The sequence below is a fragment of the Panthera onca genome, chromosome D2 (assembly GCF_046562875.1).
Source record: "Panthera onca isolate mPanOnc1 chromosome D2, mPanOnc1 haplotype 2, whole genome shotgun sequence".
Classification (NCBI taxonomy): Eukaryota; Metazoa; Chordata; class Mammalia; order Carnivora; family Felidae; genus Panthera; species Panthera onca.
In genome coordinates, this window is record NC_138349.1 from 10,616,948 (window position 1) to 10,644,636 (window position 27,689).

A 27,689-nucleotide genomic window follows, 5' to 3' on the forward strand; every position below is an offset into this window, starting at 1 on the left:
CAGGAGAGTTCCAGAAGCAGTCTCTCATATCTGATCACCTCAAGCCCCCTCGTAGCTGTCGGGTAGAGTGTTCCTCAAAGGAAAGGGATTCTCCCATGTGTCTGCCAAAATGTGAGTGGGTGCAGGGGATTCTCTTGCTCGTGGAATATCGGAAAGGATGCTCGGGAGCAACGGCGTTCGTGTATTCGCATGGATGCAAGAAGCCCAAAGGTTGGTATTAAAATCCCAGTCAGCCTGCTTTCTTCCAATGGAAGGAAGGAAGCTTCTGTGTGACCGAGCTGTCCATTAGGGTAGTGCGAAATGTTTCCTAAAACACTAGCAGGTAGAATCTGAACACCTCCTGCCATTAAACCAACCATAATATTGAGTAAAAAGCCAGATGAGGCCTTTATACTGTTACCTGAGACGTGATCTTTTTAGCCTGTTATCAGGGCTGTCTCAACTTCTCTGGCTGTGAACTTCAACTTATGTAAAATTTATTGCTCATGACGAAGAGCTAATTTGGAGTTATTATATTTTGTCTTGAAGCTGATATTTGAGGGGAGAGTAGAATCACGGCCCACCCACTCTAGGGTTTGCTCAACGATAGATTTGCGTCTTTATCCTTAAAGTCAGTTGAGGAATTTTAGAGGGGAGAAGACAAATGTCGGCAGAAAAATGTTAACTTAATAAAACAGACTAAGATCAGATTTCTCTCTCTCTGGCCGCCTCCCGCCTGGAATCCTTTTGTTGACTTCTTGAAACTTCCTGTGATTTATAGGACCCCTTTCCTGTAGGCCGAATGCCTTTTGATTAAGAAGTGAACCACAGCCCTGAAACCACAGGGACAGCTGTTGTTCGAATTACCCAGAACTTACTGCCATTTTCCACTTTGGCGTGCAAAGACATCGTGTTAGTGCCGAAATTTGCCCCAAGTGCAAGTGGACGTTGCGTCGTTCTAGACCATCATGGCCCCCCATTTTTGACCCACAGGTCTCAAAACAAGAAGGTCTTGAAAACTTCTTAATTGAATGGGGGGCGGGGAGAGGGTGTTGTACTCTGTGTATTCTGGATTCCTTCCCACCCTAAAATTCTGTGCGTATTTAAGACTCTGGAATGCTGTGAATAGCATCTCAACTACCTGGAACGGTGATCCCAGGGAGGTATTAAGGGGCTCTTTCTTCCTAGAGGGTCCGTCCTTTCAGGGTCTGGAGTAGTCGGGGGGTAGCAGTAGGAATGGAAGGGTGTGTGTTGATTGAAAACATTGCAGCAATTACCCCTGTTGGGAAGATGTTTGACGTAGTTTTAATTTCAAATAGCATTAAGAGAATGTGGCATTTTCATTTGTCAAATGGAGGCACGGGGTGGGGGGACGGCAAGAGGGGATGTAACGCACTCACGTGGACCGTGACCTACGGCTGAGACCGGGTCTTACAACGGAGGACGGGCACGGTAAGATGTGACTGAGTGTCTCTGCTCTCAGCCCCCCTTAGGTCTCTAAACACGCCCGGAACTACCCGTGTGAGAGTTCTTCCTTTGACATGGACCACATAATCCAAAGAACTTAATAAATGTACCTGTGGCACTTGGAAGGGGAGACAGCTTGAGGTGCCCCCATCCAGGAAAGTAAGAAGATCCTCATGTTATCATGGGGCTTACAAAGCAAATCATAGCAACTGGGACATGGGGCAGGCAGGCTTTGATAAAGAGGGCGGTAATAATCTAGTACAGGGGCTGGCCATTCACAGCCCATGGGCTGATCTGGCCTACTGCCTATTTTTGTAAATAAAGTTTTATTGGAACACAGCCATCGATGTGCACATCGTCTATGGCTGCTTGTACTCTGGAGAGTAAAAGTGGCTTATGGCTGGAGAGGGGAGCGCCCCGGTATCAGAAGCGTGTTTTCCAGGCCCACCTCCTAGTAATGCGGAGTCTAGTACCATCTGCCGAAACCTAGCAAAGGCCCGTGAGAAGGGGGCAGTCGTTCCTCTCTGGCTGCCACAGCAGGTGCTTGGTGCTTCTGCACCAACTGGAATGAGTTTGCAGCCGGCCCCTCCTTCCCGACAGAGGCTTGGTGACCTGAGGGATGGGTGGGGAGGTAATCCTGGTGGAATTCTCCCGTTTATTCCTTTTGGGTTTTTTAAAAATGGTAATGTACCTTTGAGAGGGAGCGAGAGCACGCGAACAGGGGAGGGGCAGAGAGAGAATCCCAAGCAGGCTCCGGGCTGTCAGCACAGAGCCCAATGCAGGTCTCGGTCCTGTGAACCGTGATATCGTGACCTGAGCCGAAATCAAGAGTTGGACACTTAACCGACTGAGCCACCCAGGTGCCCCTCCTTTTGGATATTTCTATTTACATTTTTGGGTGCTTCACAGCAGAGGCTAGCCAGAGGTCACTTTCTGACCCCCAAAAGGATTATGCTGCAGAACTTTGGTCCATGGCTACTATCCGTTTAGCCAGAGAAATGGGATTGGGAATAGGGAGAAGTATTTAAAACTTAATTTTGACAGAAGACGGTCCCCCAGATCCCACAGCCTGTAAGTTTATTCTTTGTTTAAGGAGCTGTGTATCCAATCAGTGGTGTGCATTCACTGAAGTCATGTAAATTTTAAGGCCGTATCAGCATCTTTCCGGCACGGTCTTACCTGCCTTCCTTCTGACAAATTCTCTTTTGGGGAGAGGGGTGTCATGGTCTTGAGCCAGTTTTTCTGCTGGAGTCGGAGCTCTGGTCTGTGTCACTGTGTTGTCTGGCTCCCTTTTAAAAGTATGGTGTTGGGGGCACCTGGGTGGCTCAGTCAGTTGAGCTTCTGACTTCAGCTCAGGTCACGATCTCACAGTTTGTGAGTTCAAGCCCCGCATCGGGCTCGCTGCTGTCAGCATGGAGCCCACTTTGGATCCTCTGTTCCCTTCTCTCTTTACCCCTTCCCCACTCATGCTGTCTCACTCAAAGCGAATAAGTGGTTTGTTTTTTTTTTTTAAGTATGGTTTTGCAGTCACTGCAGTTCACTGGGACTGGTGAGGTCGTTCGTTAGTTCTGGGACTGGTCTCTGTGCCACCTCAGGAACGCGTCACCTATAAGTCAGACTGCTTGCTCCTGGCATGTCTGACTCCACGGCAGGTCCTGGAGCACCCTGACTGTCACCCTCCTCCCTCCCCATTCTTCTGCAGTGGCTGCCGCATCCAGAGTCCTCCTGGCACGCGATGCAGGTTCTCTACTGCTATAGCTCGTGAGCCAAGACAGGTACCTGCCGCAGAGTTCTTCCACGGGTCTGACCGCTAGGGCAGCATGGTGTGACAGGAAGTGCCTTGATCTGCGCCAACCAGTCTTCCCTGAGATCCATTTTCTAACCGTTAGAGCTGAGAATGAGTTAAGTTTTCTCTATTCTGCAAAATGGAGACGTGGATCTCTGCCTGACCTAGTCCATAAGGCTTTTGAGCACTATCGTTTCTTCTAAAGATACATCGGTGACGGCGTAAAGTGCGGAATGGAGGAGGATGGATAGACAGCTTCGTGGCAGTGACAAAGGAGGTTAGGTTCCGTGAGGGCTCCCGAGAAGGATCCCTATAGGGAGATGTGCCTCAAGGGCCAGATGCTGCTGTCTCTGGGCGAGATTATCCTTCCTTGAACTATGTGGGCAATATAGTTAAGCACAGTTGAGCAGAACAGTGACAGGTGCTCTTTGGTGCTTTTATTGTTCTGTTATGTGTAGAATGCTCTTCGGCCAGAGCAAAATCAACACATACCCTGGTTATTTAATAACAAGGAAAACGCCACACACCAAACCCGGGTGAAAAGATAAATAGAAGACGAACAACTACTCTCCCGTGACAGGTGGCAGGTACCGAGGGGGCGGGGCCCAGAAGGGTATTAAGGTGAGGGGTTTATCTGTAATAAGGAACTTTGCAAAACTGAAATCTGAAGCCAAAGCTGTGTTGCTGGGTGTTGAACCCATCCGACCTCCCGTCGTGGTGCTTGGGGGGAGGTCAGACGGGTTCCAAGTACAGCCACGGCGAGGAGGGCTCAAAGCCATGGCAGTCCTGACCACTGGGGGGAAGGTCGTGGTCCCATCTGTCTGGTGGGGGGAGGTTCAAATGGATTGCCAGATGCAAGGGGTCAGAGGGTACCTCCAAATTCTCCAAATTATGGCATTATAAGTTATAGAGCAGAACCCTTAGATCCGGGGAGTTAGGGTGAGCCGGGAGAAAAGAGAGGGGAGCCAGGAGGAGAAAAAGGCAGCCAAAAAGAAGCTTGGCTGCCGCCCCCAACCACTACCAGATTTGTGACTTCCTTCTGTGGGCCAGCTGGGCACAGAGCAAGGGTCACCGGGCAGAGCATCATATCTTGAGAGCCTCTTAGATTTCTGTTGTTCTCCTGAGCCTTAGCGATCATTGGTCTGAAAAAAGACCTGCCTTCTTAGGGGAACTTGAGGGGAACTAAAAAATGTTTGCTTGTTTTTTTTTGTTTTTTTTTTTTTTCTTGTTCTGTCACTTGAATGATTTGGAGAGTAGATACCCTAGTTATACTTCCACGGACGGAAAACTCAAGCGGGGAGGGGATGGACGAGAACCCAAGAACATCTTGTTCCTTTTGCACTCAGGTGGTAAGGAGCTGACAACATAACTTCCAATCCACACATGCGTCGCTCATTTTTTTTCTTTGGCCTTTATACTTCCTTCTCGCACCAGTCTCCTTTACAGCCATGTATACTTGCTGTTTGAATTGTTTCAGAGCTGTCCTGATCGGAATACAAGCTCCTTTAGAAGTTTGCCCTGAAAGTTTATCTTTGGGGTAACTGGAAACAACTTCCTTCAGGAGGGGCATAGACACACACAGAGAAAAGAAATGGCAGGTGTTTCTATCCCGTTTCATACATCTGGAGGCCAACACTTGGCAAAGGCCAGTGCCTTGTTCCCATACAGTGTGATATGGGATGGGTCCGAACCAGTTCTGATTGGTGCGAGGCTCTTGCTTCCGGCAAGATGGGAAGACAAGTGAGCCAGGGACTCCGGAAGGGCAGAATTGCCCGCTGTGAATGCTCACAGGCCCGTAAGGTGGAGAGCCACTGTGGTTCCAGGCACCCAATGTTTATTGACTTGAGTTTCATTAAAGGTGAAAATGGAAGCAACCCAGAACCTCTGCATAATTTTATTAGTAACGAACCATCTTCTGACTGCTTTTCTTCCCATCAAAGGAAGGGATCGGAGAAAGCAGGTGCTTTAGATGAGTTTTCATCAGGCCTGGACCTAAAAATTAGGGTCAGAGGAAGCAGTCACTAGCTTAAATAGTCCAGATGGACAGCAGTTAAGGATTAGGAAAGTAGATACCAAATTGTGATCAAGGGTCAGTCTGTGTCTTCAAAGGTTCCTGCAAGCTACCTGCTGTATTTGCTAAAAAAAATACAGTTTAAATCCCAGATTCCATCCCTTCCTGTTGGCATCCCAGGAGCACACTGGCATTCATGCCATCCAGGAGGTTTGAGAAACAATATTTTAACCTACATGCAAAACTAAATGGACAACTTGGAAAAGTAAGAACTTGCTTCAGTGTTTATGTGCTCAATTCTTCAGGGTTACCAGGAGGATAGGGACTTGTCAGCTTCCTCTCTTGCCCCTGCCTGCTGCTGCTCATGCCTGAAGCTGAAGGAGATACACAGGTATGTCTGTGTAAGATGCAGAAGGGATGTGCAGTTTCCTTTCTTTAGATTTCCTTCATATGGGCAGCTGGATGGAGAAGTTAAACCAATATCTTATCTCTAGGTATTTCCCCAAGAAGATGACATCCCAGGAGTGAGAGTGTGGGGAATAGAAGCCCCACCTGGGCAAACTATTCAGCTACCTGTTCCAGACTATCTTATCCAGATTCTTCGGGGTAGGGGGCTGCTGCATATAACAAAGAGGTTCTGCACCTTCATTCTGCCATTGCTCCTTTTACAGATAAGTCACTCAGTAACCCCTCAAGGAGGGCAGCTGATGAGGAAGGAAATGGGGAAGTCCATTGGTGGGGGCGCTGATGAAAAGAGATGGAGGGAGCTTGACCAGAGAGATGACCAGGGAGTCTGATGGGGCAGGGCAATGGGGCAGCGGGCAGGGCCTTTTGGAGAAGATGGTTAGGGAGGCAATTGGAGGGTGATGGTTGGGATGGGAGGCTAGTAAGGGGGGAGCCACTGGGGTAGGGTAAGACCTAATTATTTCCAAGGTTCTAATCATAGCCATACCAAATTCAGTCAAAACTTTCCCCGTAAGCACACCATTACCTTTTCATAAAAGGTGATGTGAGTGGTGATATGTCAATCTCTAAAAAGGCCTGTCTAAAGTGCTACCACCCACTGTCACTGGGTAGAACTTGCTCTAATGACAGGCAAGGACCTCTAAGGAAATGGGTTCTGTGAAGCCTGACGTTTTAGAAACTGTAATAGAAGGTGACAGCGGCCATTACGCAACGTTGGTGGAAAGTGCCTGAATCTTAGGCGTGATGCTGGGTAAGAAAACTCCCCATATTGCTCAACCACACACATTCTCAAACATGTGTTTCTTTTTGTAAAAGATTGTACAACATAGCCAGTGCACCAGAATATTTTCGGATGCTGTTTGCCATTTCTACTTTTTAGAAGTAGATTTCTTACTAGAGTTGCACTTTGTGAAGCTCAGACCCTGTAACAACACAGTCTTATACATTGAATGACAAAAGGGAGCCAATAACAGTTCATTAAAAAATAACAAATTATTCTCTTTCATTTAAGAATGAGGACTATAAAAAATTAGTGATCTAGATTGATTCGACTTTACATGAAATACTTCTGAGGTTAGTGAAAGAATATATCCTGCGGCTGACAGAATATATTTTATTTTATTTTTAGTTTATTTTATTTTTGAGAGAGAGAGACAGAGCACAAGCAGGGGAGGGGCAGAGAGAGAGGGAGACACAGAATCCGAAGCCGGCTCCAGGCTCCAAGCTGTCAGCACAGAGCTTGACGCAGGGCTCAAATTCATCAACCGCGAGATCATGACCTGAGCCGAAGTCTGAGGCTTACCTGACAGCCACGTAGATGTCCCACAAAAGATATGTTAGATTGCAAACATGGATGATATTTGGTTTTAAAATTATGCTGTTGCTTCAGGAAAGTGCTCATGCTTCACCACAGAAAGATACTCTGACTTTAATCCCCTAAGAACTGAGTTTGGGAAATCCGGTCTTTGGAGTATGAGTGTGATAAGGTCATGATAGAGGCTGTGGTCAGTTCTTCATGAAGCTGCATGAGGCCCAGGCAGAATCCACGCCCCCCAATTCAACATCCATGTCCCCCCTACCTCCCCCTGACCACTCAGAGCTGCCCTCAACATGGACATCTGAGACCTAACCATTTGCTCTGTTCTAGAACCATCTCCAACCCCCCTTCAAGAATTACCTGCCTTTATGTTTTGGTCTCCATCCCATGTCTGGCTTCCCACCCCCGAACACTTCCTCCTTCTGCCATCTACAAACTCAACTCCCTGCCAAGTTCTGAAAACCCTGCAACCTTGACACAATCCTGATGGCCAGTCCAACCCTAATAGGAGTTATGGTTCTATCAAAGGAGTCCCCTGCTCCCCAGTCATCCCCTTGGGCCTCGATTGGAATGAAGCTCTGTTCTCCTCTCTCTGGAGGTTAGATGGACCAGGGAGAGAAGCGGCTCAGGCCAGATGGTGTGCACTGGGCTAAGAACCTGTCCTCTAAAGTGTAGCCATTGGTAGCTTTGAGCAGAGGAGAATCATCATAGCAGCGGGAGACTGAGGAGCTGAGAGCCAATCCCTCGAGTGTTTCCATTTCCTTCCTGCACATCCTGTCCCTGCCATTATCCACCCCTGTGGCTGGGAGCTTTTGACCTTGATCAGCAGGTTCAGTGCAACATCAAGCCCTCAGACCCAGCCCCGGCCCTGTGTTTGGGTGAGTGGGTGGGTAAGGAGACCGAACCCAGGTTCTAGTCTCAGGGTCCCATTTCTCCAGCAGATGCTGCCTTATTTCCCTATGAGTTCCTTGCTCACAGGGGTCTGAACATCCTACCTTTGAACTGAAATAGTCAGATGAATCGTTTCCCTGCCTGCTTCCCACACCTACTTGAATTACTGACCCTCTCAGACCCTCAGAGACAGTTTAGACGTGGGCTACTAGGGCCTTTTGTCTGGTTATTCTTCTTTAACTCAAGGTGGGCGACCACTTGGCAAGGAGTGCTGCCCCGGGGGCTGATGGAACCTCCCAGGGAAAAGGCCGGACCAGAACGGGAAATAACCGAGGGCAGCTGGACCCAAGTCCATCAGATGAGGGGAGCTGTGGGTGGTGGTAGGGGAACAACCTTTGATGTTGGAACAGGGGTCAAGTGTGAGGCTCCAACTGGTGTCGAATCAGAGTTTAGGAACATGGGAAGGTGGAGGGGATGGTACTAAGAGGTGAAGTGGTTTGGAATGAGGGCTCCAGAGATGAAGGTGCCGAGGGTGTATTTATTAAGTGGTGACCTGTGGGTGAGGGACGGCCTGCCTCGTGCACCGGGCTTATCGTATTTCTCATTGACACACCTTCAGATCTGGACCCACATTTAGTGCCCGGCATAGAGCCTAAGGGAGAACTCTTGGAGATCGGGTGACTTCGATGTGACCCAGAACATAACATTTCTCCTGTTTAAAAAAAAAAAAAAAAATGTTTTTAACAGTAGGCTCTCCTCTACACACTGTGACACAGAAATCTTGACTGAACTCCATGCTGACTATCGACTACTTTGTCACCGGAAGTAGTCTTTCCCAGCCTCCTGATTGTTGATGTACCAGGAGGGTGACTCCCCTTGGTCCTTTGGTGGCCTCAGGACTGAAAGATCCCCCTTCAGGTTTTAAGCTGAGGAGGTCGAGGATCGTCACTGCTTCTTGCCAGATTCTCGCATCTGCCAGAGGCCTTCTCGTTGTGCAGCATCGTGGGAACGGGGAGGGATTTCGGCACCTCTGACGCCGGGGGATAATGGGGCCCTTGATCATTGGAAGAAGTCTGTAGAACGTCTCTTGCCAAAATTACCTCGTGAAAGGCTGCCCTCCAGAATACGCTGCTCCCTCGGGCCCTCCTAATGCTGCCCCTTTTAACCTTTGACCTCACAGCCGCATGGCAGAGTGCCACGACTTGTCCATCCATCCCCCCCGTCCCCAACTTCGCTGTTTCTGGGAGTCGTGGTCTGTCGGTGAAGGCAGAAAAACAGGACTGAATAAGAGGAAGAGTGGGGCAGGTGGATGCCCGAGCTGTGCCAATAAACCGTCTCCACTGGGTGGCTCCGTGTCTTATGTTCGGGGCACCTACACCCAGGGGTCGTGAAACCCACTTCCTACCTTATACCAGCCTGGCTCTGCTTTTCTGTTGCGGAATCCAACCATCTGGCAGCAGTTTTAACTTCTCAGTTCTATTACATCCAATGTTTCTCCCCGGTTTGCGACTGGCCCCTTCTTGTGTGTGTTCAAGGATGATGCATTTGTTTACTGGTTCGCTCACTCGACCAGGATTTGTGGAGATTCTGTTTTGTAGTGAGTACTTTTCTAGACTCTGGAGATACTGTGGCGACTAAAATCATTGCCTCTACCCTTGCCATCTTCACCAAGTGAAAAAATAAAAGACTCAGACAATTGCAGCTGTGACAGATGGCAGGTGGGACAAGGCAGGAAGCTGAGAAAGACGATAACAGGGGGACTTACTTAAGCGGGGGCGGTTGGAACAGGCCTTTCTGAACAAGTGACGTCGAAACTGAGATGGAGAGATGGAGAAGTCTCCAGACAGGTGAGGGATTGAAGAGAGCATTGCAAGCAGTGGGAACAGAATGTACCCACAGCTGGAGAAGGGAAAATGCTGGATGTGTTGAACTCCAGGGGAGCCAGTGGGCCTGGAGCATGATTTCTCCAAGGCAAAAGCAACGTCAGGTGAGGTAAGTAAGGTAGGCATGGGTCAGATCATGCAAAACCTGTGGGGGAAATTTTAAAATTTGTCCATGCAAATTCTTTGGTACTCATCCCTTCAAAAGGCAGATTCTAATTCCCTTCCCCTTAAGTGCAGTCTATCCTTAATGACTAGAATGTGCCGGAAGTGACGATGTGTGATGTTCAAAATTAGGACAGAAAAACACACTGTGGCTTCCTCCTTGCTTGCTCTTGGATCGCTTGCTCTGGCAGAAGCCAACTGCTGTAATCTGGAGATACTCCAGCAGCCCAGCTAAGAAGACACACATGGCTGAGATCTCCCAGTGGCACATGTGAGTGCGCCATTTTGAAAGCTGATTCTCTTTCAGCCAATACCTTGACTGCAACCTTATGGAGACTGAGCCAAACCTCCTAGCTAAGCCACTCCTGAGCTCTTGTCCCACAGAAATGATGAGCTACTAAGTGTTTGTTGTTCTGCAGCAACAGATAACTGAAAGAGCTTGGTGGACTATGTGAAGGGACGTAAATTTTTGTAAGTGGAAAGAAAAGTCATCGAAGAGTTTTGAGCAGGGTAATTACATACCCAGAGTTATCTTTTGAAAGGCTCACTCTGGTTGTTGCATGAAGAATGGTTTGGAGTTGGCCTAAGGTAGAAGAAATGAGGCTTGTGAGGCTGAATCAGTCAAAATGCCTTTGGCTACAAGTGTCTGAAATTCCCAGCCCAAACTTACTTAAACACTAAGGACATTTATTATCTCATCTTTTAAGTAGCTCAGGTTTAGGGTGGCTCTCAGGTTAGTTAATCCAGAGGCTCATCAGTATCATCAGGCCCCTAACTCTTTATGTCCCTGTTCTGCCTGTCTTGGTATGTTGGCTTTGTCCCCAGGCTAACTTCTTCCATGGGGACCAGATAGCTATTGCGATTTGTCACATCTAGAAATGACAAAGTCCCATTGAATTAAAGTCCATATCTTCCTAAATATCTCTTCTTAGGAGTGTGGGAGCCTTTCCCAGAAGCTCTCAGCAGATTTTCCCTCATATATCATTGATAATAATTGCATCACACATTCATGGCTAATCGATTCCTGGCAGGGAAATGACCAGCATGATCGGCTGAGACTAGACATTATGGTGGCCTGGAGTAGGATTGCAACAGTGAGCTGGAAAGAAATTAATGGATGAGATATATTTTATACAAACCAGGAGGAATAAAAGAAGGTTTTGGGCATGAATCACCAAGAGGATAGAAGTACCATTTTCTAAGGTGGGAAGCCTGAGGAAGGGAGCTTTGGGCAAAGAGTGAAATCGAGTTTGTCATTTCCATGGACAGGGCTCATCAGGCCCACTTTGCTAACTACCATCATCCCTGAAGGATACAGAACCTTTGCTTCAAAGATGGATTCCCTAGTGAGAAATGTCTAACACCATTGCAGGCTGGCTAAGAAAGTACGGTTAGTGAGGGAGGCCTTTCTAACGAAACCATAAAGGCTGTAGCAATTTCTTTATACTCATAAGGCTTGCTTTAATGATTATTGTTGAGGACATTGACTGATACTGTAAACTATACCATGGCTTTCATTGGGTGTCCTTAGATCATTTTCCCTTCATCGGACACTTTCATTAGCTCTCTTGGCCGCCAGGCACATTGTCTTACAATTTCCATGAATAATAATAATGTGACTACTTGCCTCTAGGTTATACTTTCTATTTTTAAAGCTCTTTGTCACATTAATGGATTGATCCATAAATGTATAAACGCTATGTAAAAGAAGCATGCCCATCACATTCCATACCCTGTATTATTTTAAGGTAAAGACCAAAATTCTAGGTGATAACTTCATTTGACAAACATTTATTGAATACCTACTGTGTCCCAGGCACTGTCCTAGATGTTTAATCACTATTGTTGACTGTCGAATGAATGGACTTAGATGTACTTAGCCAAAGAAGTGATGATAGGGCTACGATCCATGAAAAAATGGCATTTTTTCTCTCTGGCATAGTTTCTTCTTTCTAGAAATGATGGCAAAAAAAAAAAAAAAATCACCTTAGCCCTTGATTCTGGGAATTTACAAGAAAACTGCCAGAGATGAGATCTGTTTGAATCTTATTAGGCACAAGTCCTATTTCTGTCTAAGGTGGAAACATGATGCCTGCAGAGGTGCAAACGCTTTACATCAATTTGAGATTTGGGGTCCTAAGAATGAGCTCCAAAAGCCTGAACATAAATTGCTGCGACATTGGGTTTGTCTGGCTGGACATTCCATGCTTAAGTCTGCAGATCAACTGAATACATTCCACCAGTCTTGATTTTTAAATTTAATTTTCCTTAATTTATTTCCTTCCATATGAAATGAGCTTGTTTATCCATTAGTTTTTGTTTTTGTCTGTTTTCTACTGAGACACTAGCCCTTAGAGGAGTGCCTGGCACACAACATGAGCTAACTTAAATATTTATTGTGTGAATGGATGAAATCCCTCTCCTGATCGAAGTTTTCCTGACTGTTCAGCTCTCCTTTTCTGGATTCCAGCTGCCCTAAATATTACATAGTAAGTTCCTCTCGTTTAGGGCTTAACTGTTTAAATCATCAACTAATATTGGTACCAAACTGTAAGCTCCTCATGTCTAGGGATCACGTCTTATACCTCCCCTTAAGCCAACCCCCCAAACTCGGATAAAGGGAGTCCATCAGATACTAGCTGGTCAGCAGCTCAGGGTGTAAGGCAGGTAGAAATTCAGGGAGGGAGGGCCCTCTTTCTACCCATCAAATCCCCAGGAACAGCAGACATCAGTGGCTCATGTGGAGAATGTAAGTCTAGTTTCCAAAACAAAACTCACCGGCTTCAGGAGGTTGATTCATTTCTAGGCGGTGGCCCTCAGCTCTGGAGCTATGTGGCTTTGTGCGCGACCGAGCAGTGTCATAAAATTGTCAGTGGTGTATGTGGCTTCGAACCGAAATTTGCTGCCAGTTCACACCCTCAGGAAATGCATAACGGATTTAGATTTGTGTGTTTTTGAGGACACCAACAACCAAAAAAGATGTGGAAAACATGAAGCCATAACATGTGCTCTCCACCCATTAAGGATGAGAACAGACACTGACGGCAAAGAAATTGCTGGGTTAGAGATGGGAACGAAGGACTGGTTTTAGCCTAGCAGAATTCTGGTTGCCGTACTCTTGAAATTGTGCGAAAAGAATCAAGATAGATGTGATCAAAATTAGGAATATACTTCTGTTATTGATCTTTGGTGGGGGCGGGGGCGGGGGGGTGCCTGAGTGGCTCAGCCGGTTAAGCGTCTGACTTCGGCCCAGGTCATGATCTCACAGTTCGTGAGTTCGAGCCCCGTGTCAGGCTCTGTGCTGACAGCTCGGAGCCTGGAGCCCGTTTCAGATTCTGTGTCTCCCTCTCTCTCTGACCCTCCCCCGTTCATGCTCTGTCTCTCTCTGTCTCAAAAATAAATAAACGTTAAAAAAAAATTAAAAAAAAAAATGGCTCCTGGGATATCCAAAAATGTATTTGAACTAATTCGAGACACTCAGAAAAGTTGTAAACACAGCACAGTGTGTTTCAATATATCCGTCACCCAGTTTCTCCTAATAGAACATTAGCATGTTATATAATTATAGTATAATGTATAGGACAGTATATAGTATAACTATAGTATAATGATCGGAACCAGGAGATTGACATTGATCCCATACTATTAACTAAGCCAAAGACCATATTTGAATCTTGCGGAATTTCCCACTTATGCCCAGGATCCCACGTCGCACTTACTTATTCTTTCTGCCCAGGCTTCTCCAAGCTGAAATAGTTCCTCAGTCTTTTGTCTTCACAACCTTGACCCTTCTGAAGATCACTCACCACGTCTTCTGTAGCTTAACCCTTAACTGGGGTGTATCTGAAGTTTTCCCACGATGGGAATGAGGCTGTGCAGAATTTGGTGAGAAATGATGTTTTATCCTTTGTTGACGCACCTTGTTACTGGTGATATTTACCTTGATCTCTTGGTGAAGGTGTGGTCTGCCGGCTTTCTCCCCTACCTTTTCTTCCCCAGTTAATAAATATCTTGAGGGAGCTCCCATGAGACTAAGCGGATTCTGTTTCTGAAACTCCCATCCGCTAACGTTAGCATCCGTAGCTGTCGTAGCTGCAATAATGATTATTACGAAGTTTGCCTATTGTTACCACAACTTTTTCTATTTCTTTTTGTCCTTCTACGCTTACTAATTGGGATTTTACTCTAAGGAAAAGCAGTCTTTTCTCCTTAATTAATATAAGTCAGCATGGACTTGGGATATTCATTCCGTTCAGTGAGTTATAATCCAGCGTTATCCTAATTTGTTTCGTGGCTCGAGATGTTCCAGCTTGAGCCATTAGGAGCTCCTCTGGCTTGGCTCTTCTGTTCCATCAACAAGCCCTTATCATTTTTTGAGCTCTCCCTTATTTTCTGGCACCACAAGACATTCCGGGCTCCTCTTGTACTTTCTCTGCCCCAACCCTGCATTCTCTGGGTGGCTTTTAAATGGGAGTAACTATGGAGCCCCAAGTCATGACTCATGTAAGCCTTGAATTCAGATCTGCTTTGTTCAGAAGTCAGCGAACCACTAGGAGACCTGATGGCCTGAAATCTGTCAGGCTTGGGCCAAAAGATGATTTTAATAATGCACGAACACTTAACCCCACTTTTGAAGTTTGGAGATCTATTTCACAGCACGGGAAGACCTGGTCCAGGGGCATTTCTACCACACGCCACACGGCCACTCCACAGAGGGACCGAGTCGGACTGAATGTACTGCTCGCAGGCTTACTGTGGGGATCAAATGAGCCATGCATGAAAATGCTTTATAAACTGTAAAGTGTTGTAAAAATGTGAGGGGTTGCTATTATCGCTCCTATAACCAGTTATTCATTATAATCATGGTGGAGTTAGAATAAGCCTGAAAGGTCATTCCATCTAATACCTGTGCTTTACAGGAAGAGAAGCAGAAGCCAGATGGGTTAGGTGACTTACCCAAGGTTCCAGGGTAAAACGGAGGCAAGAACTTAACACCTCATCATGTCTTCTCCCCGTCGCCACATCTGCTTTTTTTAACGTTTGTTTATTTTTGAGACAGAGCACGAGTGGGGGAGAGGCAGAGAGAGAAGGAGACACAGAATCCGAAGCAGGCTCCGGGCTCTGAGCTGTCAGGACAGAGCCTGATGCGGGGCTCGAGCCCACAAACCACGAGATTATGACCTGAGCCGAAGTCGGATGCTTAATCCGCTGAGCCACCCAGGCACCCCCACAATATCTACTTTTCAAGCAGATTTTTCATCGCCAAACCTGGGAGGAGCTACCACGAGTTTTTCTTTTAAATACGTCCTTCCACAACAGAATTCAGGTAGACTAAGGAAATACATCACCACTGTCAGCTTTGGAAATGTCACTTTAAAATTTTCCTGTATTCGTTTTTACTCCTTATCCTTGGCTCTCCCAGTAGGGCTGAGCTAATTCATCTCTGAAAAAAAAAAAACAAGACAAGATAGGTTATCTCTGTTCTCAGAAAACTATCTGAACCTGGTTCCAGTTCTGCTGTGAGGGGGCTCCCGCACTCTGTGGCATTGGCTAAGTGACACCAGACATCTGGATATTTAGGAACAGGGAGGTGATTGCCTACGTGTTTTCTATTTCTCTTCCAGATGTTTGGAATCATGAAGACAAAGTCTCTGTCTAGAATATTAGGGAAGGAAAGGTTTTATTTTAAAAATGGTATGCATTTTCAGGGTATCTCAGAATAAGGCTTTTTCTTTTTTTTTTTTTCCTCTCCTGAAATGTTTGTTGAGAAGGAACTTGGAACTTTAGAAATGTTTGCTTCATTGGATCCCAATTTCAAACACTTTCCATTAAGGGGCGCCTGTGTGGCTCAGTCAGTTGAGCGTCTGACTTGATTTTGGCGAGCCTGCTTGGGATTCTCTGTCTCCCCCTCTACCCTTCCTCTGCTCTCTCTCTCTCAAAATACATAAATAAGTAAACTTTAAAAAATTTTTCCATTAAAACCAACAGTGGGTGCCTGTTGTCCTTTGGTGTTCAGTACCCTTCTTTCCATTAGGTGACTGCTTTCCCATCCTGTGTAAATCTGGACAGTTGTGATATCCTGCCTCTCCTCTGACTACAGATATGGATACAGGACCAGGTCTTGCTAACCTTGGCGTCTCATCTTTGCCCATGATCATTGTGAAGGACTGATCATGATATTTGTGTTTCTGGATCTCACTATATCAGAGCTGGACCCCAGGACTTCATAGTCAAGCAAACCAATAAATCCCTTCTTTGCTTAAGCTAATTGATTGAGTTTCTGTCTCTTGAAACCACCAGAGTCCAGACTAATTCCAGGTCCTTGTCTTAGGAACCGTCCGTTTTACCTGCCTATTGAAGGCAATCAATAAATGTATGTTGAATAAGTGAGTACATCAGGGATAAATAGAGCCGGGTTTTTTAGTCCAAATATGTGAGCCTGTGGTTTTAACCTGTTTCTTCAGTGGTCATTTATCAGGGTACAGGAGAAAACTGGGGGAATGGAACCGTTTATTTTTGAATTATCAGCAGCGACATAACTCAAAGAACCAGAAGAAAGACAACTAAGGTATCTGAATAATTCACAAACTGGATAATTAGCCTGAATGGTTAGCCTTAGCAGAAATTCCACTGCTCAGGAGCTCTTTGTCCAGCCAGTTCCTACAATCTGTCTCATTTCATTACATCAGATTTTTAATGAGAAGGGAAGGGGAGGAAAAAAAAAACACAACAAAAGACACTCATTTCTTAGAGTTCCACTCCTTTCTAGACACAGGGCTGGCTTCATGGGCGTGACCTCAGCAGCCCCACTGGGCCTTGTGCTTAGAAAGGGGCTGTGCTTGGCTTAATGCTCTGCCGTGGCCAACTTGAAGTTCTTAGTAATGCTGACTAACGAGTCCCACAATTTCATTTTTCACAGGCCTTGCAACTTCTGTAGCCAGTCCTGCGGAAAACTTTGTTTTCTATCAATCCTCGTATCAGCCTGAGGACACTGCGTCATTTACCCCATCTTTCCAGACACAGGACCTGGATAAATGACCGGCCTGTGGTCACACTACAGAGCCAGGATTTGGACTCACGTCTGTTTGGCGTGAGAGCCTCTGGGCTTTCCTCTGCCTCCTCCGCTCACACCCAGGTAATAAGAGGGGTCCTGCATTCAAGGGCCTTCATTTAATATCAGGCGGATAACATGGAAAGCATGAAGTTCATGAATTCCAGGATCCTCCAAATAAGTATAATTGGACAAGAAACTTCTCAAGTTCTTTTTTTTTTTTTTAAATGTTTATTCATTTTTGACAGAGAGAGAGAGACAGAGCATGAGTGGGGGAGGGGCAGAGAGAGAGGGAGACACAGAATCCGAAACAGGCTCCAGGCTCTGAGCTGTCGGCACAGAGCCTGACTCAAGGCTTGAACCCACGAACTGTGAGATGATGACCTGAGCCGAAGCTGGACGCTCAACCAACTGAGCCACCCAGGCGCCCCTTCTCAAGTTCTTTTTATTCATTTAGCTGGCTGATGTTTTTTGAAGGCCTAATATTGCGCAAGGGCTCCCTATGCATTTTTATTCATTCAAAAACAGGTATTCATCGAGCCCCTGCTCTGTGCTAAGCCTGGTTTGAGGCTCTAAGAACAGGACGATGAATAAAGCTGGCGAGATCCCGGCTTTCATTGAGTTTATGTGTGTGTGTGACAGAGTGGGGGGGGGGGGACAGCGGGAGTTGACAGTAAGTACGTTCACCAACAATGGGATAATTTAGGATGTGCTAATCCCGATGGAAGGAACACACCGCACGTCGGAGATGGAGTGAGCAGGGACTCCTCCCTCCCAGGAGTCTCGGTGCGGCTGGGACATGAGGAATCCAGCCGTGGGGGAGACCAGCGTGAGCAGGTTCCTCGCAGGTACAAGGGTGAGTGGAAAAGTCCCTGGGGCCGCTTTGCGCTGATCCTCCCCGAAGCTCACATCACCGATGAGGAAACGAACAGAGACGTGGGGAGGTAAAGAAATTCGCCAACGTCCCCTGTTAGGGGGAGACTGAGAATTAAATTGGCTCCAGAGCCGGCACAACGGAGGGCTCTCCTCTGGCCTCCCTGGAGCCAGAGGCCGTCGGAGGAACTTGTGTTAGACGGTCATGGGAAAAGAGTAACCGAGACCCCCCCGGCTGCGGAAATACTCGTTGCAAATGTGCATCATGTTGTCCCGTCTTCTTCTTTTTCCTTTTTAATTCCCCGGGGCAGTCTGTTTCGCACGGACCCGTGAAGCCTAGTGGACGGTTACAGTTTAACGTGGGGCGGCGGTGGGCAGAGAGGTCTGCCGCTCGGAGCCCGGCTCCAGCAGAATGGCGGGAGGTCAGCCTGGCCCCACGAGCAGCCCGTGAGATGCTCGGGCCAGCAGCCCTCATAAAGGAGTGGACCCCCTGCCACTTGAACCGCGTCCTCGGAAAGCCCTGCCCCAGTCACCGGGCGGACGGGGCCGCTCAGCTGGGCTGCTAACAAGTGGGACCCTGTTGCCTAATTTCACCAAAAGAATTGCCAGAGCTCCATCTTGCTCTAAGTCCTGCAGAAGAAACACAATCGTTGCGTTCGCCGCCTTGCCTGAAATCACTCTGGCTGGATTTTAAAACCAGTCACAACTACCAATAAGAATTATTATGGGTGTGTGGGCAGAAGATGCAGTCACTTAAGCAGTGAATACTAGCGATCGTCACGCAAGAGAATCAGACAACCTGGACCTTCAATGTGTACTTGTGATTTAGCCAAATGCACTAAGATGTGCATTTGTGCTTGTTTTAAATCACTGATTTCAGTGTGTCATCATTAGCTGCTGGGTCATGGCATTGCTTTCTTGCTTTCGGCTGTCAGATTTCGTAAACAAAAGCACGAGTAAAATGCGATTTTGGGGGCACCTGGGTGGCTCAGTCGGTTCAGCAGCCGACTCTTGATCTCAGCTCAGGTCACGATCCCAATGTTTGTGAGACTGAGCCCCACGCTGGGCTCGGTGCTGACAGCGTGGTGCCTGCTTGCGATTCTCTCTCTCTCCCTCTCTCTCTGCCCTTCCCCCACTTGCCTTGCTGTGCTCTCTCTCAAAATTAAAAAAAAATTTCAGTGGGATTTTTAGAGCATGTCATAAAACATCTCCATATCATAAAGCCGGAGTGGATTCCTGGATGTAAAAATTACTATTTTTGACAGGTTCATAAAATATTTGGTATTTTAAGTTCCAGTGCACCTTAATGACAGCAGCCCAAAGAGCAGTCGCTTCTTCTTCTTTTTTTAAATGTGTATGTATTTATCTTGAGAGAGAGAGAGAGAGCATAAGCAGGGGAGGGGCAGAGAGAGAGAGGGAGAGAGAGAATCCTAAGCAGGCTCCACACTGTCAGCCCAGAGCCCGATGCAGGGCTCGAACTCCTGAACCAGGAGATCATGGCCTGAGCTGAAATGAAGAATGGGACGCTTAACCTGCTGGACCACCCAGGCGCCCCAAGAGCAGCCCCTTCTGACTTCTGACGTGGAGAACGGAGCCCTAGACGTACACGCGACTCATCTGGCAGTGGGCACTTTGTCTTTTCTGGCATCATTCTCGGGTGGGTATGAACTAAAACGTCCTTTATAAGATGTCAAACGCGGCAGCAAATGCGTGGTCCAGTTTGGACTTTGTAAAGATAGGTGTCCGTGTGCAATTGTGTTTTATGGGGGTTGGCTCGGTGGCCTCCCTTTAGGAACGCGCATTTCTTGACATCGTAGCGCAGACGGGTCCTCTCAACATGTGCCCATCCGGGGGGCCAGGGGGGCCTGGACGTCAAGAAATAATATTGCTAAGGTACTTTCGTATACAGTCTCCTCCCGCCCCTGCCAAGTACGTTAGTCTTATTTTTAGAAGGTCTGCTTTGCACGTGGGAGTCTGGTCCCTGCTGAAAGGAGCTTATGCGAAACTCACCCCGGGGTGAAGGTGTCTGGGCACCTGCTATCGGTGACGCCGGCCAATTTAGGAGTGAGACCCCCAGGCAGGTAACAGTCTTATTTCTCCGCCCTCCCCGTCTCATCTGAGCCCCTCTCGAGCTCTCACCACTTTTGCCTTAGCGCATCCTATGCATTCAATGCTACCCTCCTTTTACTTTGCTCGGTGTGGATAATGTCACGGTGACCTTCTTGCATATTGCCCCTACACGCTGGAGCCAAGTTTCAAGTAATTATACCTCATTTGGCTACAATTAGGGGCTCCCACCAGACTTAACACATGCCCGGGCAGCCTGTGACAGCTCAGATTTGCGAGAAATGTCTAGTTGCTGGTTTTACCACGTGAGAGGCGGCCCAGCCCACGCCCGGCCCCAGCGCAGGTCGTGGTTATGATATCACAAATAACAGGACATCTGAGGGAAGTGGCATCGTCTCATCTCTCAGCAGAGAGAACACACAGAATTGCTCTGAAGCTGGCTCCCCAGCAGAAACCGGAATGTTCTGCCGGGCTTACCCGATTAGCCACTTCAGGAAGCAAATTGGCAATCACGACGAATCGGGTCAAAAATAGTTTTCTTAAGCTTCCTTCTTTCTCTCCCAGAGAAATGAAGGTAGTGGGGGACCTGCAATTAAAAAAAAGAGAGAGAAATCTTCTTTTCCTGAGCACCTAAAACCACACCTGCTCTCTAATTGCACAGACCATGAAAAACGCTGCGCTCAGCAACCCCGGCCACAATTCCCCAAACACCTACGGGCTCTGTGCCTTTGTCGAATGTCCCCGTTCATTCTCTCCAGATAATCACCAACTGAATCAGAATCATGCCCAGAGTGATTCTTTCCCACGGACTCTGCCGTTATCGGGAGAGCCTTGGTTCAACTGCACGGCGTCAGCTCAAGGTCATTCCGTGTTGTTGGCATGAGCGTGTTGATGGTACCCACATGCTTTCTGCTCCGAAGATGATCGCTTTCTCTGATTAGGTCATGTTCCTTTTGCTCTGCCAGTTCACGTCCAGGCGGGGATGTGGTGGGGAAACACGACCCACCCCCCCACCCCAATCCAGGCAATGTAGGAGTTTGTGTTTCTGGGTCAGGGGATGATGTCTTCCCTCTGCCATGCCTGGCAGGCAGCCTTTGGTGGAGGCTGCCTTAACACTGACATGTTTGGTAACTTGAGAAAGAGACGGACCAATCCGTTATCTGCTTCGATATCGCTTCGCAAGCTTCGTGCCCAGAGTGGCCATCTTGAATTGATTGCCCCAGTGACACAAGTCAGAAGCGAGCTCCCTGCCAATCCCTCCTGCCAGCAGATGGCTCCAGATGAGGTCATTGTTTTGACAGTCTCACAAAAGAACCCCAAACAGCCCGGACAAACCCTTACTCATGTTGGATCATCCAGAACGGTTGTGAGATGAAAAATGGATTCGGACCAAAACTTTGCAAATGTGAAACACCACCAAGCTTCTGACTCCTCACATCCAGGGAAACCCCGACAGGGGGCTGGAGAATATTGTTCTGGTTCCCTCCCAGCCTCTCCTCTGCCCTGGGTGTTGGAACTGCTTGGGTGGCTGTGATTTTCTGATTAGGGGAAGACAATTAACTCAAACCTCAGTGACCGCAGGCTCCATTGAGAAGCATCTTGGCAGCCTGGGTGCTGATGTTTTTGGAATACTGTGTTTTTCACCAATTCCAAGGGTGTATGTGTAGCAAGTCACGTGACCCCAAAGTAACACTGGAAACGCTAGAATTAAAGCACCCCCTGGGACTACTTATCATTTGGGTTGGGAAATTGGGCAGGCGCATATCTTTCCAAGTTATTTTCTAGGATGACCATCGTATCTTGGCTTCCAGAACGTGCATCCCTTGACAGCAATCCTCGAGTCCTGAGCACTCATCCAACTTAACCTTGTCCCTCAGGCTTTCTCCCGAAGAAGGGACATCTCCCCTGTCTCAGATCTGTGTGCTCATCAGAACCCAGGGTCAAAAGCGGGTCACTTTTTCCTCCTTCTTGAGGTGGCAGTAGGAGCATTGGGTTAAAAGTCTGTTTTCTACCCTTAGGTTTTGGTTCTGGAAACTTGTGAGGGCAAAAAAAACCCAGACTTGGGCTTTGTATTGGTGTCCCACAGCTGCCATAACAAAGTGCTGCAAACCGACAGAAACTTATTCTCTCACGGTTCAGGAGCTAGAAATCCAAACTCAGGATGTCAGCAGGGCTGGTTCCTTCTTGGGGGCTCTCAACAGAGGGAGCATCTGTTTCGCACCTCCCTAGTGGCCTTGGCTCACAGAGGCACAATTCCGGCCTCTGCCTCCCTCTTCACATGGCTTTTTCCCCATGTGCCTGTGTCCAAATTTCTTCTTCTAAGGATGCCAGTCACTGAATTAGAGCCCACCAGTCGACCTCATCGGCAAAGACCCCATTTCCAAATAAGGTCCATTCATGGGTGCTGGGGCTGGGGCCTGCACCCATCTTCCGGGAGGACACGTTCAGTCTACTGTGTCTACTCGTACATCCAGCCCCGGCCTCCTCTTGCCACCTGTGCAGCTTCGGCAGGTCGCGGGGTTTCCTTCTCCGTGAAATGAGAACACCAAACTAGCCGATCTCCTGTCGTGTTCTCTGTTGTACATTCTTGTTCGGGATGCTGCTGTGTGCGTTCTGAGGGCACCTCGTCGGGGTAGGGAGAAATAGCAACCCGGGAGGGACCCAAATTGTAAATGTGACCCTCAAGATCTTTCAATTATTTCACTCCCAAACTGGGCAGTGGTTGGTGAGGGAGGCTGACACCGAAAGCCGTCAAATGCTCCGCCCTCAGACCCACGCGTGGAATTTTATCCCCGGGCATCCAGGGCACAACGTTCCCTGGGCTGGCACTCAGATATCCGCACGTCCCCCGGAGCAGGGAGGGCTCAGAGAAAACCCCCTGATTTCAGAAAGACAAGCAAGGGTCAGGCAGCTCACAGGTGTTCTGGGACCTGGGGCTTGGCCTCTCCAGAGTGGCCAGCAAGGAAGTCAGACCTGAAAGCGTGACCTGGGCTCATAAGGGCCACCCAGGTCCCCCACCCTTCTCTCTGTGTCCCCCTCTGGATAGTGATGCTCTTTTCCTCGCTTGAGTGTTGTTGTTTTTTTTCTCATTCCCAGGGTGGTGACGCCCCATCTGCCGTCTCCCCGCCCCTGCCACCAGCCTATTATTCATCATTTATTCTGGAAACTTCTCCCCGGGGCGCGCAGGAGCCAGGCCCGCGAGGATGAGGTGCGGGCCGCGCAAGGGTGACTTCCCCACGGACGCTTTCTTCAAAGAACTGGACCTACAGGCCAGACGTCAAGGCACAACATGCTGAGGCCGAGGACGAAGGCGTCCGGGAAGATCTGTACTCGTCCCAGCGGGGGCCCCCGGGAAGCCTTCCCCGAAGACGCAGGGGTAAGTGGGAGTCATCAGTGGGCTTGTCAGGAGGGTGAGGCATTCCATCCCGAAGGTAAGTGAGCAGACAGAAGGCGGGAACGGCAAGCTGAGGGCTGTATGACTCCTGTGCCCAGACTGGCGGGTCACGAAAGCAGGGGACGGCCATGGAAATTGCTTCCTGCAGCGTTTCCTACTGATCCAACTTCATCTTAGAACTGGTTGTAAAGAGGAGGCCGGGCTAGTCCCCAGGCTGGGCGTGTTCCACTCCTCACTCTCTGAAGTCCGCGTATAGCATTGAACGGGTTTAAAATATGTGCCGTGATCGGTCTTTCTCAGTTGGCTTCTGGTTGTTTCCAAGGGGAGGTTGGTGGGCAAGCCAGATGCGAGCCTCCCACGACATTCCACCCCAGTGGGAGCACTGACTCCAGAAAGCAGCAGCCTTGGTTGGGGGGCGGGGGGGGGGGGGGCGGGACCTTATAATCCTCCACCAGTGAAGATGCTGCTCAAGGCCTTTGTCTGCTCACCGAGCCTGTGGGGGTCAGGCCTGTCCTTGACCCCATCTCCCAGGCAGTCAATTCAATCTGGCCAGAAGCGTCCGCTTCCTTGAAGAAACCTTAGCTGTTCTGCAGGGCTCTCCTCGCCACCCCGTGTACCCTCTGTGGATCCCTCTAAAAGCCTCTGGGAGAAATGAATAAGCACACCCCATAATTGGTGTTCTCTTGGTATTCTGTTCTTCATCATCATCATCACCATCCCTTCCCATGGACAAGGCTGCTCGGACTTTGTGCTTGACGTCACTATAGTGAGGATGCACATCTTCTCGTATAATCTGCCTGTAAAGGCCGTGAGCATAAAGCTCTCAGGGCCGCCGCTGCAGGTGGCAGGATTGAGACGGGCTCAGCGGCCACACTCTGCGTCCCTCTCCACGTTTACACCTGCTGCTCTCAGCCAGTGCTGGCCGAGTTTGGCGGGGATGCAGACAGAGATGTGGGCCACCCTTTATGTGCAACGTCGGCTCCAGGGTGTCCTGTTGGCTTACTGACGTTTTCTTAGAACCTGCGTAGCAGGCTAAGACTCTTCCTGCCTACCCTGCCTGCCTTCTTGCCTTCTTTTCCTCCCCTTCCCCCTTCCTTCCTTCCTTCCTTCCTTCCTTCCTTCCTTCCTTTTTTCTTTCTTTCTCTCTCTCTTCTTCCTTCCTTCCTTCCTTCCTTCCTTCCTTCCTTCCTTCCTTTTTTCTTTCTTTCTCTCTCTCTTCTTTCTTCTTTCCTTCCTTCTTTCCTTCCTTTCTCTCTCTGCTTGCTTGCTTGCTTCCTTCCTTCCTTCCTTCCCTCCCTCCCTCCCTCCTTCCCTCCTTCCTGCTTGCGTTTTCTTTCTTTCTTTCTTTCTTTCTTTCTTTCTTTCTTTCTTTCTTTCTTTCTTTCTTCTGCTTCTTCTTTCTTTTTCCTTCTTCCTTCTGCAGGGGCAGCTACGTGGTGGTCTGGTGGCTCTGCCTGCCTCCTGCAGCTCCCTGGCCCCCAGTAACTCCCTCGCACAGCTAATCCTTTCTTGGTGTCTGTTTCTCAAGGGCCCAAACCAACAGCCTCCCAGCAACTCTACCAGGAGGGCACGTTTCTCCCTACTGCCCTGATGAGGAAACCGAGGCTCAGAGGGATGGTGTAGCTGGGTTTTGAAACCAGGGATTTCTGGCTCCTCTATCTGATCTTTCCACCCTACCGTGAGGCCTTGTCCTCCCGTGGCACTTGTTCCTTGTGGAGAGTTCTTCCTGTGTTTATCTGTTCTTCTATCAGCTTCCATGGCTTATAGGGTCTTGGTCATCTCTGGAAGCCCAGTTCCTAGCTCAGTGCCCTATACAGCAGGTGCTAAATAATTGTGAATAAGTTCAAATATCTAGTTGCTGAGGTCTTTGTGGCCCTGGCTCCTCCAGAGGGCCCTGCTTTGCTCCCCTGCCCCCCATGCTGACCGCTCTGCCTTGGACCCCAGTGCACCTGCAACGCTCACCATAGCGGGGACTTCATTACTCTAACAGACCACGTGTTCTCTTCTTGGGTCTCCAAATAGAGGCATTGCAAGTCTATTCCTTAAAGTCGGGATGGTGTCTGCTTCTTTCGTATCCCACACATCTACCAGTTGGGGACATCTAGTAGACATGCAGTCAATAGCTTTTGATTGATTTTAATTAATTAACTTGTCAACTTTGTTACATATTTTCCCTCCATCCTGACCCCCACCCTGACATAGACTGTTAGGCTCTAAGGGTCTTTCAGCTTCTGGGATTTGTTCTATTCTGGTATATCTTTATACATTCTCAATGGGGGCGATATTGTCCTGAAAGGAGCAAAAGTCAGTCCTTGGAAGGTGAAAAAAACCTTATTCATTTCATGTATAAAGCACAGAGATACCATATATCTGTGGTATTAAAATTCTGTAGGAAGTGGTTCCAGAAAAAAATCTTAAAAAGTTCCTGGTAGGGAGGTAGAGTGGGGTGGTGGGGCAATAAGGAGAAAAAAAGAAGTTGAATGACACAACCCTGGGGGTTGGATGGGACTGTGGTACAGGGACCGTGTCTGTCTTGTGCACGAGAATGTCCCCTGGGAAGCTGGCACAGCATATGTCAAAGAGTCCGTAATCTTATTAATTAGCCTTTACTGAGTAATTAATTTATTAATCGATCTTTATGGAGTGGATGAATGACAGAGTTGGGGAGATTTTCGAAAAACTTGCTGTATATGGATAGGTTCTACACTGGAGTAGCCAATCTGATCAAATGCCCACCACCAATTTTTCTTTCCATATCTATTTTTAAAATTTTTTTGAAGGTATTTTTAGAGCAGTTTAAGGTTCATAACAAAATTGAGAAGAAAGGACAGATATTAGCTGTATGCCCTCTGCCCTCATACATGCATAGCCTCCCCCCCCCCCCATTATCAGCATTAGTCACCAGAGTGGTACATTTGTTACAACTTATGAACTCTACAGTGACACATAATCAAAGTCCATAGATTAAATTAGGGTTCACGCTTGGTGTTGTGCATTCTGTGCATCTGGGCAAATATATAATAACATATCCATCATTATAATATCATACAGGGTGTTTTCATTGCCCTGAAATTTTCCTATATTTTGCCTATTTATTCCTACGTATCCCCCAACTCTCTAAACCTTTGGCAACTGCTGACTTTTTCATTGTCTCCGTCGTTTTTCTTTTTCCGGAATGTCATATAGTTGGCATCATATAGTATGTAGCCTTTTCAGATTGGCTTCTTTCACTTAGGTTACGTATTTAAGGTTCCTCCACATCTTTTCATGGGTGATAGCTCATTTCTTAATTGTTGGTTTTTGTTTTTCATTAAGATATAGTCAACATGCAGTGTTATGTCACTTTTAGGTGTATAATGATTCAACAATTGTATACATTTCTCAGTGCTTGTCGCTCTAAGTGTACTCTTAATCCCCTTTACCTATCTCACCCTTCTTCCCACCTACATCCCTCTGGCAACCACCACTGTGTTCTCTATATTTAATAGTCTGTTTTTCGGTTTGTCTCCTTTTTTTCTTTGTTTTTTTTTTTTTTCTTAAATTCCACATATTAATGAAATCATATGGTCATTTTTTTAGTGCTGGGTAATATTTCATTGTTTGGGCATACCACAATTCATTTATCCCTTCCCCTAGCAAAGGCTATCTTGGTTGCTTCCAAGTTTTGGCAGTTATAAGCTATAAACACCTGTATGCAGGGTTTGTGTGGGCATAGGTTTTCAGTGCATTTGGGTAAAATGCCCAAGAAGCATAACTGCTAGATTGTACAGTAAGAATATGTTTAAATCTGTAAGAGACTGTCAAACAGTCCTGCAAAGTAGATGTACCATTTTATATTCCCACCAGCAGGTGAATGAGAGTTCCTTTTGCTGTACACCCTTGCCAGAATTTGCTCTCATCCGTGTTCTAGATTTTGGCCATTCCAATGGGCATGTGGTGGTATCTCATTGTTTTAATTTGCCATTTCCCTGAAGACCTCTGCCGTGGGACATCTTTTTATATGCTTGTTTACCATCATATACCTTCTTTGATGAGGTGTCTGTTAAAGTCTTTGGCCCATGCTTTAGTCAGGTTATTTTCTTATTGTTGAGTTTTAAGAGTTCTAAGTGTATTTAGGATAACAATTCTTTACCAGATGTGTCTTTTGCAAAAATGTTCAACCAGTCTGTAGCTTGTCTTCTAATTCTGTTGATACTGGTTTTTGTGTGTGTGAAGCAGACTTTAATTTCATTGAAGTCTAGCTTAACTATTTCTGTGGCGGATTGTGTCTTTCATATCCAAAAAGGCATCACCACCCCCAAGGTCTTCTAGGTTTTCTCCTACATTATCTTCTAGGAATTTT

General features: G+C 47.5%; 1 long non-coding RNA gene across 1 annotated transcript in view; it reads left to right on the forward strand.

The window, feature by feature from the left end:
• Nucleotides 1-23,321, forward strand: part of LOC132684821 (uncharacterized) — a 67,757-nt gene extending 44,436 nt beyond the window's left edge. The window contains exon 3 of the long non-coding RNA XR_009612809.3: nucleotides 23,050-23,321. This is a non-coding gene — a long non-coding RNA (uncharacterized LOC132684821). The remainder of the gene's footprint in view (nucleotides 1-23,049) is intronic.
• Nucleotides 23,322-27,689: the final 4,368 nt, after the last annotated feature.